Source organism: Schistocerca gregaria, chromosome 11, assembly GCF_023897955.1.
Source record: "Schistocerca gregaria isolate iqSchGreg1 chromosome 11, iqSchGreg1.2, whole genome shotgun sequence".
NCBI classification, from domain to species: Eukaryota; Metazoa; Arthropoda; class Insecta; order Orthoptera; family Acrididae; genus Schistocerca; species Schistocerca gregaria.
The window spans coordinates 30,180,749-30,192,402 of NC_064930.1; the positions used below are offsets into that span (position 1 = coordinate 30,180,749).

At 41.4% G+C, this 11,654-nt stretch overlaps 1 long non-coding RNA gene across 1 annotated transcript; it reads left to right on the plus strand.

Annotated features, from left to right (window-relative positions):
- Nucleotides 1-193: 193 nt before the first annotated feature.
- LOC126295094 (uncharacterized) lies at nucleotides 194-9,795 on the plus strand. Its single transcript, XR_007552381.1, has 2 exons — nucleotides 194-253; nucleotides 9,184-9,795. It is a non-coding gene; the product is annotated as an uncharacterized LOC126295094 (long non-coding RNA).
- The last annotated feature ends 1,859 nt before the right edge of the window (nucleotides 9,796-11,654 follow it).

The window sequence follows — 11,654 nt, forward strand, 5'->3', positions numbered from 1 at the left end:
GGAACTTTTTTTTTTTCTTGTGCACCTATACACCCTGATAAAAGTCCAGAAACACTTTGTTATTTATTGCACAAGAACAAAACATTTTACAGATATCATACGTATGTCATTTTGAAGAGAAACCCTGAAAGTTCTTTCTTCATGTGTACCGTGCAACGATTCTTTCAGGTTCTCGTCAATACGGTACCAGAATGTTTAAGTTCTACCACTGTAAAGATGGAAGATCCGCGATTCGGAATGTCAGAACTGTGTGGTAAGTAGTGACAGGCACACTCCAAACCATCGACTCTCGGAGAGTGCTTTTAACCGTGTTCAACCTAATGGTAAGTTATCAATCTATTTTTCTCTGAATTATACAGTTTGTGGGAAAAGCAGTGAGAATAATTACTTTTGGAAACCTTTTATCAGAGAAAGCCTGTTATAACAATAAACTGTTTCGCTTAATAAAACGGCCACCAGCCCTAATCGGGCACAGTGTCCTCACAAAAAGATGAAGTCAATTTTCGACACTGAATAAATAACTACTTTCACTTACTATGTAACTGAAACACAACCACTTAATTTCCATTTACTTGGGTCACTTGGCAGTAAGTACTATGAATCCCACTTTCTGTTACTTATGCAATTTAGCACTATACTTCAGTAATTATTTAAAGAAGACACACACATGTTTCAACATGGATACAAAAAATATTAAACTTATAGCTATTATTCATATGACCAAAACTATTATTTAACACAACTAGATTACATTTCTTTAGGACTTTTATTTGTTAACCTTTAACTAACACCAATATTTGTCTGGCTTTCTTTGACATGGAGAAGCAACACGAACAAATATTGTTAAGATTGTTGCAGTTAAACAATTATGTTACCTTTATTTCAAAAATGCTATTGAAAACTTATCCTCATGGTCACGCAAAGCGGTGGTTCTTAAGCAGATATGTGCAAACTTTAGTATTTAATAATGATTTTCAGAATTTACTACCAAAACAATACTATTGCCAGTAATTTACTATTATTCAAACTTCAATAAACGTCAGAATACTCGGAATAAATTCGTTTAGGTAAGGACCCTACTGAGGTAAATGAAATTGGAAAATTATGGTTAAACTCATAGGTACATTTAACACTTATATTCCACTGATTGAAGAAGGATGGTTCATACTGTGATACACTTCTAAATAAAGTACTTTGCCTGTTACTGATGTCGAACGTTGCACGAGGCGGTGCTGCGTAGTAACACTGCACAGGTACGGCTCTTGATGTACAGCAAAAAAAGTGGGTCACCCCTGAATTCCAACGTGTAGGCTGCACCTGAATGTATGCAACCAACATAACATATCTGTGTTGCACATAGTCGCAACCCTCTACAGTACAGTCGTTGTAAGACACACAATGGGTACCGCTAGAGACTACTAGAGAACACCAGTCTTTATGACAGTCCGTCCAGATGTAAAGTAAAACCATGATAGTACAGAAGAGATCAGACAGTCCTGAACGTTTGTAAACTAAACTTAATTACAATAAGTGACATTTCAAATGTTATGGGACAACTAGGTTTGTCACATAAATCGTTCAGTAATCCTTAGGCACAATTAAATATTTGAGACAGTATATGGATTTATAAAGTTGTACGGCAATTGGAAACAAGTTCTTTGCTGTCTAAAAGGTTTCCCCAAGACATGCTAAACGTCGTTCAATGTTCAATGGGGAGTGGTTTCGCATTAACTTTATGTAATACTAAGCAGTTAAAAGAAAACGTGATTAACGGCGGCAACCACTCTACGGAAATCCCAACATTAACAGCGAATCACAAAGCTACTTGTACACGAACTTGTACTTTAAATGGCATGACCAACGTCTTCATTCTGGATCCGGATGCCATCCCAGAATGTAAAGCCATTGTTAGCCAAGCAAAGCTTTGTGCCTTATCGAGACTCGATCACTAGGCAGAAAAAGACGTCTAATATTGACGTTTGCACCAGTATCAGTTATCAATTCTCAACTTAAACGTAAATGACGATAATGTTTGTACGAAAGCAGGAACCCTGACATGACTATTACCTTCTTGACAATTAACTTCGAAAGACGTTGTATACTGTTGCATTGTCAAGGAATAAAGGGTGCACATGTTTAAAATTGAAATGCCATCATGTAATGCTGGCGACAAGGATGCAAACCCAGCACCTAATCGGATTGTTGAATAAGTACATAAAATCAGAATGTAGATATCACAGCTTGTCACCAGTAGTGGGGTTGGAACCTTAAATAACGACTGAAGTTGCATTGCCTGACCGGGATTCGAACTCGGTGCCTACCGCCGTCGTTGTCTAACCAGGAACAGACGAGAAATGTCCAATGTTGGTTCACCATCAGCGAGATGTCCACACGTTTAACTAGAAATAAGGTGACGAAAATGTCTATGCTGACTGAGAGTCGAACGCCGCACACATGGTTATGAAGACACGTTAATGATCAACTTCATATTCAGTAGTAGCTTGGAGTAGCATGTTTAGCTGCAAACCTTAAGGCCTTACTCATCCCTAGTAACGTGTTGCGTAATATCTGATATATTATGTTGTTAATTTAGAAGCTCATTGACTGCCGTAAAGAGCAATGGTGTCTAGTAGCCGTGTATCATTGAGATGTAAATGAAGTGAAGTGCCTCAGCAGAAAGTAATTTCCGTCGTGCAGTACGTATTGTTTCAGAGACACTGAGAACATGTTATAAGTGCACAAAACGTGTATTATGTACTAGGTATATACTATTATTTGGAGAAGCTACCGCCAAACCCGTTTACTTTTACATTCCGCTCAGTTGTCGTAGCTGAATACAGGTTTTCTTAAGGCTACATCTAATGCACAGCGCTTACAAGATAGTATAGTTTCCTGCGTCATGCTATTGGTAGCTAGGTGAAATATTTTGTGGTAGCTATGTTTAAAATGAATGTATTTTTGAAAGTATTATTCGTCAAATATTTGAATAAATCGTCAACTGTAGGTGTGCCTGCACATGTTATAGCATAATAGCTGTAGCTGCGTTAGTTTGTACTACAGACTTGGGTAGATTACATGTAACTTTTGATCCTTCAAGGGGTGATCGTGGCCCTGCGGCCTGGGTCTGTACTAGCTGCGGCTCGCAAGCTACGGGCCAGCCAGGCTGGCTGAGGCGAGACGCAAGTGAGCGAGCTGGCGGTGGCATTGGTGGGCCAACAGCCCGGTACGAGCCAGCACAGCTGCACCACATGCCTCTGCCTCTCCGTTTGACGTAGATATGTTTACCTCCTCTCAGTATAAGAGCGGCAAGCAGAAATACACATCTGGCTGTCTGCCGTAATGACTCACTGGGAGTGGTCTATTCGACGTAGAGTCAAAAAATGGTTCAAATGGCTCTGAGCACTATGGGACTTATCATCTGAGGTCATCAGTCCCTAGAACTTAGAACTACTTAAACCTAACTAACCTAAGGACATCACACACATCCATGCACGAGGCAGGATTTGAGTCTGCGACCGTAGCGGTCGCGAGGTTCCAGACTGAAGCCCCTAGAACAGCTCGGCCACTTCGGCCGGCCGAGGTAGAGTCGTCGCTCTCATTGAGGAAGGAGGATGTTCCATCAGAGAAGCTGTCAGGCGGTATGGCGTACCACATACCACTGCAACGAGATGGTGGAGGATCTGCCTCGAAAGAGGCACCACCAACAGGGCTCCTGGCTCAGGCAGGAAGAGAGCGATCTCACAGCAGGACGACAAGGATCTAGTGTCTAGGAGCAGAGAAAATCCCTTTCTGAACGCGAAGCAGTTGCGGCGGCATACCAACTTCCCCGGCTCCAGTGAGACAATTCGCCGAAGGCTGAGGGACGCTGGCCTGCATGCACGACGATCCACCATGAATCAAGAGCTAGCTGGCTAGCATTTTCGGAGCTCCATCTGAGGGCGTCGTGGGCAACGTCATTTTCACTGATGAGAAGGTGTTTTCCACCAATAACGACGGTCACCAAATCGTTTACAGGCCGCATGGGACTCGCCATCGACGCGAATATGTAACCACGACGATAAGAAGTGGCCAGCTATCTGTTACCTGCTGGGATTGGAGTTCTGCGAGAGAGGCGGGAATTCTTCACAGGATAGAAGGTACTTTGGAGAACGTGCAGTATGTCCACATATTGGAAAATCTGATGATTCCGTCAGTGAAAATGCTGTACGCAGAAGGGGACGTCACATTGGAAGAGGACCATTCTCCCATTCACAAGTCTGCCTTTGTTCAGGAGCGGCTCTCCACGATTGGCGTCAACGTCATGGACTGGCCGCCACGGGCGACTGATGTGAACCCCGCGGAAAACATGTGGGCTGAGGTCACCAGAACATTAACAGAGAACTGGCCACGAAACCAACCAACTACTGCAGACGCTCTTTGGGACTGCGTCCTGGAAGCCTGGAAGGAAGTTGTTTCTTCAGGCTGTTACGTCCTGAGGCTTATACATTCTATGCCAAGACGCGTGATAGAAGTACAAAATAATGAAGTATTCTGGATAAAATATTAGAGTTCTTAAAATGTTTTGTTATGTCTTCTTTTTCGTCATTTTTCCTCATTGGAAGCTTGTGGAAGATCGCGTGGCAACAGAAAAGATACAATATGGGTTAGCTTTCCTTTGAGTTGTCCTTTTAATTCAAGTGGGTTTCTTTTGAATATACAGTTTGTTAAACATTCTATTTTGATTTCATTAATACCATGTCTACATACTTACAAACTAATCAGCGTAGATGGACTCTGTCACAGTAGTTTTTGTTATTTCAAATACGTCTCTCTCTTCCCCTCCATCCATGAATACACCCATCGCCCTCCACACAATACGCCAACGATTTCATATTATGTTTACTCGCTGCGCGGGATTAGCCGAGCGGTCTAGGGCGCTGCAGTCATGGACTGTGAGGCTGGTCCCGGCGGAGGCTCGAGACCTCCCTCGGGCATGGGTGTGTTTGACCTTAGGATAATTTAGGTTAAGTAGTGTGTAAGATTAGGGACTGATGTCCTTAGCAGTTAAGTCCCATAAGATTTCACACACATATGAACATTTATGTTTAACCGTTGTTGTTCTCTCTCTCTCTCTCTCTCTCTGACACTATCGCCTCAAGTGCCGTTCTATTACACTCCCCCAAAACTTTGTAAACAAATCTAGTGGTTTCCAACTAAGCTACATTTTCTCTTTTAATTGCTGCTGTCTTTACTCTCTATCATTCCTCTCACCACCTATGAAACCGTATTTGTTGATATCCCCTTCCCTATAACCCATTATTCGTTCTGAGAACAGTCCTTCCTTATCTCTCGGTCCTAAGATAAAACGAACTGTGGCACACGTCTAAGTAAGCAATATTTTGCTAGCATTTCACGTTATATTTTGCACTTCTGCACTTCTATCCACTCCCAGATACCGCCCTCCTTCCTGTTACGCGTCCCTTGACATCTGCATCTACATCTAAATGAATACTCTGCAATTCATAATTATTTGCTTGGCAGGGGGTTCTGTGGTCTGGTGGATTAATCTTGTGTTGATGTGTAAAACGTGTAGGTTCACACCTCACATCAGGTGTAGATTTTTAACACACAGAAGTAGCTCTCCCTCACCCCTAGTAAGGCCAAGTGCAGAACACCAGTAAGCTCCATAGTTCAATATCCGCAGTAAAGATAACATCCCTTCGCTGCCAACAGGGCATTCGTTTGAGCTGTGACAGATGGAGAAACCCTGTAAGGCAGAGACTCTGTCACCAGCAACCGTCGTAAACTAGAACACTTATTTCATTTAATGAACCAATGGCCATGTAACTTCACAAGGGTCTTACTTTATTTGAGCTGAGACGTTGAAAATTATGGTGCTGGACTGGGATTAGAATTCGATTTCACTATGTTCCCGAAGATTGCAAACTCTTCTAGGCGTCCTCGAAAGGCACCTATCTGGTTTCGAATCCTGATCAGCACAAAATATTCATTATTTCATTTCAAGCCCTAGCATGTGCACTCCGAACTACTGGTGAAAAATAATTGCATTTTCAACGTCTCTTAGTGCGTTGTCAGCTGTAACGTGATCGTTTCAACTCACAGCCACATGATGAGCGTTTTATCACAACATTACTAGATCAAAAGTTTCCTTACATCTTTTCAAGTTCAAACATTCCTCTCCATCCTACTGGTGAAAACGGATTTGTGTTTGGCGTTGTGATCGTTGTAATCACCAATGACAACATGTTGTGGATTCAAGTTCTAGCCATCACATCATTGAAAGTACAAACATGCCATTCCTAGCTAATATTGGAAAAGAATTTAATAGTTAAAGTTTCTTCATGACCACGTGTGCAGGGTTTGAATTCCATTCAGCACAGAACTTTTCGTCGCCTGATGTCTAGCTAAACATGCGCTCATCTCGCTACTGGTGAACCAGCAATAGCTATTTATCGTCTGTTCCTGGATAGAAAACGAAGGTGCTCGATGCTGGGTGCGAATCCCAGTCAGGCAAAAACAATTCTATCGTCAATTAAGGTTCCAGCATTTCGCTATTGCTGAAAACATTTGATATTTGACTTCTGATTTTATGTACAGTCGCGCTCAAATGTATCCGAACGGCCTGAATTGCATTTCACCTGATTCCCATGCGACCTACATAACGCAGCTGTCTAGCAGGTCCTCTAATCGCTCCTTGGTACAGTCGTTTGACTATTGAAAATGGTTCCAACAAGTCGCCGCTAGAAAACACTGCTCTGTATCGCAATAACTCAGGATGTAAAGTAATACCACGATACTAAAAATATCAGGGAACACCTCATCACGGATAAGACTGTCCTTAAGGCTTGTAAGCTCTCATTTATTGCAATAACTGACATACCTGAAATGTTAGCACTCTCATTATTACGTCAGATAGGTAATGCACGTAGTACGTTCGTCGTATTCATGATTTCCTCTTCAAAGTACCATACCATACTTATTATTTAATACAAAATGTCATTAAAAATTTACGTTATGCACTAGCAGATAGTTGAGAATATGTATGAACTTCAAATGACACGACGAACCGACTCGTTCTGCATATGGATTCACACCCAGGTCATGCAGGCTAGGCTGCGGTGGCCGTGTAGTTCTTGGCACTTAAGTCCGGAACCGTGTGAGTGCTACGGTCGCATGTTCGAATCTTGCCTCGGGCATGGATGTGTGTGATGTCCTTAGGTTAGTTAGGTTTAAGTAGTTCTAGGTTCAAGGGGACTGATGACCTTAGATGTTGAGTCCCATAGTCCTCAGAGCCATTTGAACTAATCATGCAGGCTAAGATTTCGTGGCTGACGGAAATTAACAGTCATTCCTGACTAGGCATAAAGAGAGTGATATACCTCATTTTTGGACAGTATCAGTTAGCAAATATCAAATTTAAATTACATAATGTAACATTTTTAACGGACGCGAATTCCTACCCAGCATCTAATTTCCCTGTTAACGAACTACGAGAGATGTTAAATACTGCTGCTTCACAAGTAACTTGCTTGCAATGCAGTGAGGCAAAGCTTTGTTTTGGACAGGGATTCGAACCCAGAATGTAAACGGATTGTTATTGAAGTTCAATCAACTTTGACATATCGGATTTTCTCGGCAGAAGCTAGATGTATTAAATGAAATGACGATGACTAGACATTAGTTTTTCCTTTCCAGGTCTCCAACCCTGCACATATCGCTGTTAAGTATGGGATTGTTACACCAGCAGTGACATGTGAGCATGTTTGAACTAGAAATAATATGATGAAGTGTTCAGTGCTGACTGGGAATCGAACCCCAAACATATCGTTGTTGACTTCACACAAAGAGACGACACTTAACGAATTTTTCTCCACCAGCAGCTTGGAATGACATCCTTGAATTTACAGTGATCTCGCAAATAGTTCTGTGTCGCACTGGGAGTAAGATATCGTTAGTGTTGACAACGAATGAAAATGCTTGAGAATACATAGTGAAAAGTTTAGTGCTGGGCCAAGCTTCCAACCCACTCATGCGCAATATGTGGAGATGTAGAGGAATCTGCAGTTTTGAACAAACAACAATTTGTAGTCGAGCTGTGTTGTCATGAAGGGATCAAATTCTGCGTTAAGGGCGGTCTGAGTTGCATTGCCAGTTCAGAACCAATTTTATCGACATACAGAAGCTCAAATCAAAGACATAATAATTGTCCAGTGACTATACACAGGGTTTGTTTCGTCACTAGTAATAAATAACTAGTACAGGAAAAGTTACTGGTGATAGAGTTTCAACATGTCGCCACTACTTACTTTATTGTGGTTCCACCTAACGTCTACTTGGTAGAGAAGGAATATCATGTTTAATGTGATTTTCAGACCACAGTGCCGTTATACCTTCTTCACTTGGCGTAGCCAGAAAAGAATAGAATCTGCCTCTCCCTATAAAAAAAACATCGGCAGAAGTTGGAATCGAACCGAGACCAACAGCGTTTGAAACTATTGTCAGACCAACAGACCACCACACCCACTTCTGTACTACTCATTTCCCTATCATAACACCGTAGCGACACACAAGATGAGAATTCTGACACACAGGCTCCCTGTAGTGGTTTGCAGGGTGTTCGGTACATTCATTTACTTGGTTGACCGAATTGCCATGAACTAGCTGCCTTGGCTACCCAGTGCATACATTCGACTCTATTTTGTAATCACCGAAATAAAATAACGTAACTGGCACCACACAGAACTGCCAACAGTGTAGGATGCAGAAATTTAAATAGGAAGTGTTCCTTTCCATTTGAGCTACTCTATTGCGCTATCTGTTTGTTGAAACCATCGTGCAGTGCAAAAGAAATGCTGTAACTGTCTGTCTCTCAGAAGTCTATATCCGGCCATATGCATTATCTCACTGCACTGTGGAATGTCGAAGTTCTGGAGGAACTTTTATTCTCTTCCAGAGGTGCTGTAGCTAGGTCACAGCTAGTAGCATAACGGTAAGCGTAGTGCGCTGTCGATGGGATGTCGCACGTTCTATTACATTTGCTACTACATTTTTTTTAAACGCAATTCTGCTGTCTGCTAAAGTTATCAATTTAATGGAACTTTGAACATAATTCCCTTCACTTCTCAACCCAAAATAGTCGCATGTGGAAAAAGGTTAACTTCTGCATCGTTTTGTTCTTTTCAGGTTTAACAGACAGCCAGGCAGCAGATGCGCTCGAAGCTTTTGTATAATCATCCTGCGGTGAGGGTGAATCCACCACATCATGTACACTAGAAGGTGCCTGGTTAGCAGAGCCCATGGACAGAACAAGTGACACCTGAGGTGTCCCATACAACACGCCAGATTCTCCACTACCACTGTACCCTGAGACAGCAGTCTGAAGGTGACCCATTGCAGCCAGAAGCGCCTCAAGCTGTTCGCGGACCACAGCCAACTTCTCGTGCATCCACATACAGGATTCACACACCCTAATCATCCTAGTAAGACTAACTGAGAAGCAAACTATACAGCAGATAGAATCCCAGATATACAACTTGTTACCCTCCTGATGTGTCACAAATGGGTATTGATGCATTAATTAGCTAGCTGTTCAGCGAGCAATTCTGTGCTACAGGCTAAAGGATTTTTTTTCCTACAAAAATGTGAAATTAAACCTTTTAAATAGAGCAGCATATGCTAAATTTAGTAAATGTACTACAAGGAAAAGAAGGAAATTTATGAAGACTTAACTTATTGCTCTTTAAGATGACTGGTATGTTGTATTTATAATAAATGAAAAAGGAAATGACATGACAACTGGCTTTTATTCATCTTATATTTAAATTAAGATTTTAATTGTTAAAAATCAGATAGTGTTGAAACTAGTGAGGGCAAAAATAAGAATGAAACCTTCACTTTCAAGGAAATGTCAGTGTTCTGCCACAGCAACAGTTGTGACCTTCATAGCACCCAACAGACCTGGTGGGCAGAGATTGGTATGCAACCAGTCCAAAAATTATTGGCGTCAGTAGCTTCCAGTGCATTAAAATGCCCTGGGAAAAATAAAACTTCAAATCAGTTACTAAATCAGTTTGTGAATTCCACATCATGTCACACATAAATACATCCATCCTGAGGAATATTTTTATTGCCGTGATGCTTGTAGATGACTATTTTCATTCTTTGTTTTATGGTAGAAGAAAATGAACCTTTCTGTTAAGCCACTGATTTTAATTGAAATTAGTCTTATGTTAACTCCTAATTCAGGTCAGTTGGTATCTCACTTTTTGTTTGCTATAGGTTACAGTATGGACCCGTGTGAATTGGTAGTACATTGGCAGCACTGTGTCTTCTTACCTTTTATGCTGTGTGACAGGCTTTACAGTGCATCATAACGAAAAGGCAAGATACTGACCATGCCCAACCCATTTACAACTGCTGCCTGCTCCACTCATACCATCATACCAACATGCATCTCACACTGTTATTGTATTATTATTTATTTCTATTCCTGTCTTCATTTTAATCTCATCCAGTTTTCTTATTGGTCTTATTTACATCTTGATGTCTTACTACTGTGCTTCATGTAGCTTTATCCTTCCTTTGCTATACTTAATCTGGTTTTGTCTTTTTCCAGTTTTCAGAATATTCCCATATGTTTTAATGCTCTGTTACTATTTTTTATTTCTTGACAATCCATTTTTGTTTCTTCCATCTGTGTAAATACAGAAAAGTTTCCCTACCCCTATACCGAACCCACTCCCACATAACTGTTTCTGTGTTGCTGCTTAGTTTGTGGAATTGCTCCCAAATAGCTTTCCACAGTGATTCTATGTTATAATTCATTCCACAGCCCTCACCAACTCAGCCCTACACAATATGTAACTGAGTCCTAAACATTTTCTCACTACCTCATCACTGCCTGTAAAATATTTCCACTCTGATGTACCAATTACCGCATCACAATGCCAAATTTGAAACACACGTACTGCAGGAACAAGAGCAGCATGCACAGTGCCACCTTAAAAACTGTAAAGTCTATTCACTTTGTACACTTATATTGGACTACCACAATCCAGCACCACTACAAAAACCTCTGTCAAACCTCCTTTACATCAGTTAATAGATGCCTGATCCCATCTTGCACAACTACATATGCTACAATCTCACAAGCTCCCGCCCACCATCCTACCGAACCCAGCACCTAAACAGTCCTGTAACATAGTAGTGAACCTCTCCTCCAAAAGCCTCATTTCAAAGGGCCTTATCTTTTGCCACATTCACAAATTCAGTCATTCTGAGCTTCTTAAAGACCTACTCTCCTCCCTAAAGTGGAAACACTTTTTTGGTACCAACTCAAAACTAGTACTGAACCCAGCCTTACTTGGTATACTCTTCCATCTACCTGTGATCCTACAATACATCTCTCCCCTCCACCTTCACTCCCCCCATCCCATTTCCTGGATCATCCTGTAACCTCAATTTTTGTCTCATCATCATTCCTCCGAACTCCCATACACAGAGAGAAGCACCGTCTGGTGCTTAAAAACTGATTTCCACCTTAAAATCACTTCTAACAGAATATATTTCTGAATAAATAAAGAATATTGTTTGTGACTGCAGCGCACTTTCTGCTCCACCTGTATAGTCTTTGTTAGGGTGTGGAGTACATGGAC